Below are 9346 nucleotides of genomic sequence, written 5' to 3' on the forward strand. Positions count from 1 at the left end.
TGAGCCTCAGAGCCGACCGGAAGAACCTCCCAGGGAGCATAAACTAGCTACTGATTTTATAACTTACTGTACTTCATATTATGGACAACCAGGTTGTCAGAAAGGTATAAACAGATAAGGTTTATGACAAAGTAGAGGAGATAACTTTTGGATTGGTTTATTCATAAGTGTTTAAACGATGAGGATATAAAAAAACCAGGAATATTTAAGTTATCAAAACTGGTTTAGAAAAAGATGTGAGGCAGAAAGTAAAATCTTGAGTGAAATCAGCAAGGAAAGACTGAATAAAAGAAAGAGAACAAAATAAACTCAAAAGTGAAATGGAGGCTAAAGAGAAGCTTAACAACCCTATTAACTCAGCTCTCTAATAAGAACAGTTTTGGGATCAGGCAGACTGAATGATTAAACTGATGGATCCTGCAAATTAGAAGGGTCAGCTTTAAATAGGAAAACAGAATCCACATAAAGCAATTCTGAAATCAATTTTGTGAAACAATTGTGCAATATTAAATTTACCCTGAACATTTGGGGATCAGAGAACAGTTACTATGTTATTATGATGGAGATAAATTACCATTGGATTTAAGAAAACCAGTTCTCTTTCAATGCTTTTTCACATAAAAGTTTTTTTGTGAGTCTTGTTTTCAAATAACAGCAATTACAGACTTTCAGGATAGCAGCTCTATCACTTTTTTTCTTGAAAACAGAGAGGAGATACTTGTGTGAATCAGAAATAACAGTTGGCACAATGCAGAGGTTAAATCAGAGGGAAGAGCAGTAATTTGCTCAATGTCATAAAATCCATTTGTCTCTAAAGGTCATATTTAAGCAAACTCTCTGAGAAGGGAGGGCATAACTTTCAGACTCCTGGTGAGGATAGCTTCTTTGGTTGGCCTTTGATAAATGAGTAAGAAAAATATCATCCTCAGTTTGACCTATGATTCTCTTGATACCTGTTTTGAATTTGTTTAATTCTTTAAACAATTGTTTGTAAGGATTTTTGTTTGTACTCTTTTGTAATAATTAGCTTTAAAACCCATTGCTCAAAATTATAAGTTCCTGTGGTATGTGTTCAGCTTACTTTCAGTTTCCACTGTCCAGTCATGTCTAACTCTACAGGGTGGTGCTCATCTCCATTTCTTAGCTGAGAGAGTCAACATTGTCCAGAGACATTTACGTGGTCATGTGGCCAGCACGACTATACACAGAGGCACATGGAACACTGTTACTTTCCCACTGAAGTGATATCTATCTACTCACATTTGCATACTTTCAAATTGCTGGCTTGGCAGGAGCTGGAACAAGTGATAGGAGCTCACCCATTGCAAAGCATCCAGGTTTCAAACCTGGGCTCTCACTTTTCCAGTTGACTAGTCCAGCGTCTAACCACTGAGCCATCTCACCCCACATGTAAATTATGTATTTGCTTATAGGGAAATTAACAGACATAATGAATTGATCAAAAGCCATGTATCCAAACAGTTACTGTTATTAGTAACTTTCATGCTCTATTTTATATTGTTCACATAAAACAGATATTCTTCCATTTCCTGCTGAGTAAACTAAATGATATTGATTTTAAAAGTATAACTGTCTGGGATGGTGCTTATGGAGGGGGAGATGGTGTGATGGACTGCAGTGAAGCAGCAGTTTCCCAGGAAGGAGGGAGCATATCCCAAGGCACAAGGAGCAGACAAGAGGCAGTACAGCCTGGAGCTGGATTGGACATTAAAAAGGCTCTCCTTAGAATCTCCCAGAATGTATCTGTTAAAGTAAGAGTTGTATCGGTTTAGTCTGGCAAGATTCTGATATTAGGTGTAGGCAAATAAAGAACTGAACTTTGACTGAATTGTTCTATGCCATTCTTGGGCTGGACTTGAGAGTAACTGAAGAGGCTATGGTCACAAGCCACGGTCATCCTCATCTTCAAAAAAGGAGACCCCAGCCTAGTTGAAAATTACAGACCAATCTTTTTATGCTGCGTCACCCGTAAAGTCATGGAATCCATTATTAACCAATCCATCATCCTCCACTTGGAAACAAACAACCTACTCTCTAATAAACAATTTGGTTTTAGGAAAAAACTATCATGTAATCTGCAACTCTTTCACTGCAAAAACATATGGACTACACAACCCAATCAGGGCAAAGCAGTAGACGCAATCTAATGTAAAGCCTTTGATTCAGTGGTATACGACAAACTACTACTAAAACTAAAATCTTATGGTATCTCTGGACACCTGCATAACTGGATAGAAGCATTCCTGTCAAACAGACAACAAATGGTCAAAATTGGGAGCGTCCTATCAAATTCTGTACCTGTCAACAGTGGTGTGCCCCAAGGCAGTGTTCTAGGACCAACTCTTTTCATACTCTACATAAATGACCTCTGTGATCATATCAAGAGAAACTACGTTCTCTTCGCTGATGATGTAAAGCTATTCAACACCACAGACAATACTGCTACCCTTCAAAAAGACCTTGACTATGTATCAGAATGGTCAAACAAATGGCAACTTCAAATCTCAACAAATAAAGGCTCTGTCCTACATGTTGGCAAAAAAAATCAGAAAATAAAATACAGGCTGAATAGTCATGACCTTGTTGATGATCCAAATTCTGTCAAGGATCTTGGAGTACTCATCTCAAATGACCTAAGTGCTAGAGCCCACTGTAACTACATAGCCAAAAAGACGTTAAGAGTTGTTAACCTAATCTTACATAGCTTTTTCTCTGGTAATATTACACTAATAACTAGAGCATACAAAACATTTGCTAGACCAATACTTGAATACAACTCATCAGTCTGGAACCCACATTACATGATATTAACACAGTTGAGAAAGTCCAGAAATATTTCACAAGAAGAGTTCTCCACTCTACTCATTGCAAAATACCTTATGCCACCAGATTTGAAATTCTAGACCTAGAAAACCTACAACTACGCCACCTTCGGTCTGATCTAAGTATAGTATATAAAATCATACATTGCAATGTCCTACCAGTCAATGAATAATACTTCAGCTTCAACCATAATAATACAAGAGCAAACAATAGAGGTTAATCGCACCAAACTTGATTGCAGGAAATACGACTTCAGCAACAGAGTGGTCAATGTCTGGAATATTCTACCCGACTCTGTGGTTTTTTTCCCCAAACCCTAAAAACTTTAACCTTAGACTGTCTACTATTGACCTCACCCCTTTCCTAAGAGGTCTGTAGGGGGCGTGCATTCGCGCACCAAAGTGCCTACCGTCCCTGTCCTATGGTTTCTTTTATATATATTTTTATTTTTCTTATATGTATCCATGTATTCTTAACTATGTTTTTACTTATACCTATTATCTTATAAGCAATTGATAAATAAAAAAAAGCTTGAGGAAATATTGAGTATCTTTAATAATACATATCCTTTTTTGGACAATAATATATTTAACTAAGGCAACACTACTTCAAAAGTCTCTTGTGGGATTTATACACAGGCATAAAAATGCAGTGGCAAGTGCTAGAATGCTGAAACATCAGTGATGATGATCTGATCAAACTTGCAGGCTAAGGGTTAAAATATTCCATGCAAAATATTTTCTAGCAACCTTGATGGACAGCCAGTCACATCTATGCTTAGTCAATTATGGCCTTTCCAGATGACAAGACTTTCAATCTCCTAATCCTTCTGATTCCAATTTAGAATGTGCGCAAGATTGATTTGTACTGTTTTGATTATTTGCAGCAGCAAGATACAGGATTATAGACGTGTTTGCCTGCTTGTACAGGAAGTAAGCAGAGGAAACAAGACAGTTGGTGCCTTGTCCTTCTGGTCAGTAGTTGAGCACAGAGAACTATAAGCCAATCAGTGCTTATCTGAGGACCAATAGCTCAGTTACTCATGCTGGCCTCCCCCTCATTGCTTCCTCCTCCTTGCAAGTACAAGAAAACACATTGCTAGCACACCCCCATTTCTGACTGTCATGAAGGCATATGAGCAATTCTGACTGTTTACATCTTATATGGTCATGCCACTCTGCTGCACTGCAGGATTTCAGGATTTAGAAAGTGCTGTAAGCAAAATCAACATCTCCTCTCTCGCAGGAACTCAGAATGGAGCTTCAAATCCAAGGAAGTTTGGTGTAGTCATTTCTGACTTGGCAATCATTGTTTGTTTGTTTTTTAAAAAAAAACCAGAACAAGTTCTCCATCTACAGAAAGAAGGGACAGATGAAGAATTCATGCAGTTGCAGAGTGTGAGGCACAGGGGTCTTTGGGATCACTTCCCAAAACAGGTCATGCATCTCTGATTGATTGGACCCTTTGTTAATTTTCTAAATTTCACATTCCTGGCAGGAGATTGTTCTGCATTTTTTTTAAAAAGGTTTGTAGGTTTGATGTGCAGGGCCTCAAGCTTGTTGATGTGTGATGACGTTTTGGGGAAGCAGGAAAGATCAAGCTTTTTCAAAGGCTCTGTGATGGTAAAGTACCATATGACCTGCCATTGTGAGATCTCAATTATGACATTGTTCTCAATTAGTGATTATTAATTTAAAATATTGTAGCGGAGTGTTTTTATTTATTGTTTTGTTTATTATGGCGGCTTTTAATATTATACTGCTAATACTGTGGATGTTTTGTTGTTTTATTATTGTTTACTATAAATCAGTGGTGGCGAACCTATGGCACGCATGCCAGTGGGGGCACTCAGACACCCCCCCTGTGGGCATGCATGCCATTGCCCTGCTAAGTGCCAACAGCAGCAGAACAGCAGCCAAAAACCAGCCAGCCAAGAAGTCTCTTCCGGAGTGAGAGAGCTCTGGCTCTGAAAGTAGCGGGCAGTTCACGCCGCCCGTCGTTTCTAGCTCGGCTTCCTCTTCTTCATCCACCTCCAATTCTTCGGGCCCGGTGCTGGCCTTGAGCAGCCCTGCGGGCGTGGCGGGCACAGTGTCAGGGTCAGTCTCATCAGCTGTCTCGCTGAGTAGCGTGCCATCGGTCACTGGAGGCTCTGCAGGTCTGAAGTGGAAGGAAGGCCACCCCTTCTCCCCTAGCCTATTGTCTTTCTTTACCCCTTTGGGAGGGGGAGGTGAAAGCGATTCCCCAACAGATTTGGAACTGGGAAGCAGGGGCGACGTGCTCAGGAGAGGGGCAGGAGAGGGGCAGCTGGGGAGATTGGGCAGCGGAAAGTGTGCTCTGTGAATGGAAGCATGGTGGCCCCTCTGACCAGCAGCCCAAGGGGAGCACTTCCTCCCTCCCCTGTCTGGGATAAGGCGGGCAGCTCACATGTGGCGTGAGAGTGCGGTGTGGCCGTGCTGGCACTTTGTGATAAATTTTGGGTTGCAGTTTGGGCACTCGATCTCTAAAAGGTTCGCTACCACTGCTATAGGTGTTTTAACTGTTGCTCTATAATTTCTCTTGATGCTCTTGATTTCTGGATTAGATTTGGAAGCATATAAATTCAAAAGATGATGATGATAATGATCATATACTCAGTCATCACTCAGTGAGAAGGTGAAATCAAAATACAATATAAGAAATGCCTTGATTTTGGTTTATATAAGTTTAAACTGCTTAGGACTTTCAACATTCTAGCTAGAGAACTTTTTACAGAACTGCAGGGATGGGGGGAGGTGGAACTATTTTAAGTATTTAATCCACCACTGAAATGTTTGCCAGCCATGTAACCATGTGTCAGACACGCTAAAACTGTCATATCTGATAAAAATATGCTGTCCTTGGCAGCAACTAAATTATTTGTCATTCTTCCGAGAATTAACTCATTTCTTCTACATATGCATTTGTGTGGATCAAATAGAAGACAAAGTGCCCTAAAAATTTAACATTAAGATGGTTGCTTAGCAATATTGGTATAGTAACTAAAAATATTGGTGCAAGCGCTCTTTCAGAATATGAGTATGGAACTGAATGTGCCCACCAGGATATACTGTTGTAAAAGACTTAGAATGCTTTTTATTTTCAGGACTAAAAGAAAACAGCTGTTAACATGAGTGCTTCCTAAAGAAGACACTAAGAAACTGAACATCCTGGAGAATCACCAATCGTGGACCTGCAGAAGGTTTATGAGTCACAAGCAACGTCTTTATTTTCTTTCTTCTTCCTTTCCTTTCTTTATATCTGCAACAAAAGCAGACTTTCATATTCTTCCAAGCTCCATTAAGGAAACAATGAGAAATCCATTCTTACAATATTTTAGCCTTGACCTAAACTGGTAAGGGCTGCAGAGTTAAAACACAATAATGCTGGCTGAGTAACCTACCATTATTGTGTAACTCTAATAGACTGTCATTTAAATTACCAGCTGCCAGTGACTTCTACCATGCCATAAAGGATACTAAATGACAACCACTATGGTGCTATTTAAGCATTCATGCGCTTGTGGGTAGGGGATCATATGCATCCAACTAGAGTTGCATTTCTAGAGGAAGGCAAAAACAACCCTTGTGCTAGGAACTTCGTTTTTACCTTTCTTCTTCAAAGTCAAAAGAAGATTCACGCATTAGTACTGTATCAAGCTCTTTATGCACAAAACAGCCAAGTTCTTATTGATAGGATTAACTGAAAGGGAAGGGGTTACCTTGAAACTACCAGTGCACCTTTAACGACTATTAGACCTGTCTTTGCTTCCAAACTAATTGTGGTAAAGTTTAACAGATTTATCATCCTGGTGGTTGCTGATGGGTACATAGAAGAACATACTTCAACACTGACTGGGCTAAGGGCAGCTTAAGGCTGGTCTGCTCACAGGCTGGGGATGAGATGAAAAAAGACATCACAGTGATACCAAAAAATGTTGCCTGGGCTTGATTAAGTGCTGGTGGAGACACAGCTTATGTAGATACTTACAGGTAACCTTCTAAATACTATTCTATCGTTAAACAAGAAGTTGAACTCTCCTAACAACAAATATTTGTCTATTTAAATCCATTTTTCAGAACAGTAGCTTTATTTTATATAACAAATATTTATTTTGTTTTTGTGCATATTTTTAATTAATTTCCTTTTGGAAAAGAATATTAGAATTGCAACTGACCCATGAGGGGGTCAACCAAACAACAGTTGAGCCTACCAAATTGGAACATTGGAATATTTTTATTGGCCAAGTGTGATTTGAAACACAAGGAATTTGTCTCCAGTGAATAAACTCTCAGTGAACATAGAAACAACAATGTGGCAATTCATAAATCATAATTCGTAAGCTACACTCATAAATTATAAGTTACAAACCAGTGATAAATCATAAGATACAATTAGAAGAAGTTAAGTATTAACGATGAGAAGGATAACAGCAATACAGCCCTACTACATGGGTAAATATCTTTAGGCTTAAGGCAGTGATTTGGGAGTTAGTTGCTCAGAAGAGTGATGGAATGGTGGTGGTGTCTTTGTGTCTAGTATTTTTTGGCATGCAATGCCCTGTAGTGGAGTCCTGAGAGGGGAAGTTTATGACTAGAATGTGAGAGGTCTGTGGATATTTTCACAGCCCACTTTCTGGCTCATGCCAGGCATGCTGACTACAATTGTTTTTTTTTTTCTGCAGTCCTAACTATCTGTTAAAGTCTGTACTTGTCCTGTTTGGTTGCTGTGCAAACCAGACAATTATAGAAGAACAAATGACAGTCTCAATTAAATACAATACTTTTCATCAGCTGTCCTGATTTCAGAGCTTCCCCTACTTTGTTTGGCTGTTCTGAAGAGGCTTGATTCAGTCTGTGAGGAAAACTTTAATTAGCATTTCTTTGAAGCATTGTCCCTCAGCTTGTCTGTTTGGAAACATACATGACTACTATTTTACAAAAGATAATTCCAAGCAGCTTATGGTCTGATGCCCGGATGATTTTTTAAAAAATTAAATAAGTTCTTTCATTGAAAACCTGAAATAATGTAGAATTACCCTTGACAAGTAAGTTAATTAGAACCAGTGCTAGTTGACCCAGTGAGAAAGGGCTTTAGCTCTTAGGAGAGATAAAGATAAATTTTAATGAGATCATGTAAAAGGTCTAATCATATGTAGTACCCCAATAAAGCTGGAAAACGACCATACAGTAATGAAACGATCCAGAATGAAATATTTCGTCTACTCTCTGACTGCTCAGGAATGTGGAAGGAAGACTTGGGAGAGAGATTTTGAATCCTTGCTGAGCGACTGATTGGCCTTGGAGAGTGATGTGGATTAATGCTGTCCATCATCTTTGCTAGAATTTGCACATGCTGCTTCACTGTTGCTTTCAAGAATGTAGCATGCATTATGCTTAAATATTGATTTGGATGTTTCTGTGTCTGCCTGTATGCCTGTCTGTTTGTCTGTCTTTCTATCTAATCTTCTATCCATCTATCATCTCTCTTTCTAAATTTCATCCCCATTGTCCCTAAGGAGCAGCCATAAGTACTGTGCAAAGCTTTTTCACTCAAAACCCTTGAGACCAAATTAAGACAGAATAGTTCCCCTATGTGGTAGGGGACTATTCTGCTATTCATGTTGTCCCGTATAAGGAGTGTGTTGTAGGAATAAAAAAGGGATAAACTCACGAATATCAACACTGGAAGAAAACATAAACATGTTTTATACAAATATAATTAAAATATCGAAAAGAGCTCAGTTTTATCACATATATGTCACATATGTGAGGGATGGATGGATAAATCATCTTCTTTTTTTGCTCTTTTTTTGTAGACTCTAGATGGCAGTGTCACTTTAGCAAACTTGCAGATAAATCAACGGAAGGTAGGAGGAATAAACTGACAGCCAACAATTGTGGTGTCCTATTGCTGAGATCCATCAAAATATTTCACAAAGAATGAACAGGAGCAGCCTAGTGCCTATGGCCACTTCAGACTGGTGTGGTGAGTATGATCCATCCCCCGTGTCCTCTTGCCCCGTCAATCTTGTTCTTTTTCTCTTCATAGGAAAGAGGTGGACACCATTTTCAACCACTGCTGTGTAGGCAGCTCCCTAAAGCTATTAAGAGGGGTGGGGAAGCTGCTTAGGTTTTGAGCACAGGTTACATACTCCTTCAAACTACTTTCATGGAGTTTTGAAAAAGGACTACACCTAAATTAAAACAGGCCCATCCACCACTTGTTCAGCAGGTTGAGAGAGCTGGTGCAATAAAGTGGGAGAACTGTCTCTCAAAATTGCCTCTTTCACCATGGAGTCACTGGGTTTTAAGACAGTCAGCTCTCTGTTTTACCATGTTACTACACCATTCTGCCCAATTGCTATTTGGTAATCATCTTTTCAACCAGCATTAGACCAGCGATAAAGCAAGGGAAGTCATTCTCTCAAAACATGGCAACCTGTGTGCGTTGGCCATCCCACCATGCTCACTTTATTGTGCAGATG

The 9346-nt window shown here is 39.3% G+C and overlaps 1 long non-coding RNA gene across 1 annotated transcript; it reads left to right on the forward strand.

Annotated features, from left to right (window-relative positions):
• Window positions 1-4708: 4708 nt before the first annotated feature.
• Window positions 4709-8967, forward strand: LOC148127216 (uncharacterized). The gene is made up of 3 exons (XR_015742074.1): window positions 4709-4940; window positions 5966-6214; window positions 8678-8967. It is a non-coding gene; the product is annotated as an uncharacterized LOC148127216 (long non-coding RNA).
• Window positions 8968-9346: the final 379 nt, after the last annotated feature.

The sequence above is a fragment of the Pseudonaja textilis genome, chromosome 2, assembly GCF_049901715.1.
Source record: "Pseudonaja textilis isolate UNSWEBS1 chromosome 2, rPseTex1.2, whole genome shotgun sequence".
NCBI lineage: Eukaryota > Metazoa > Chordata > Lepidosauria > Squamata > Elapidae > Pseudonaja > Pseudonaja textilis.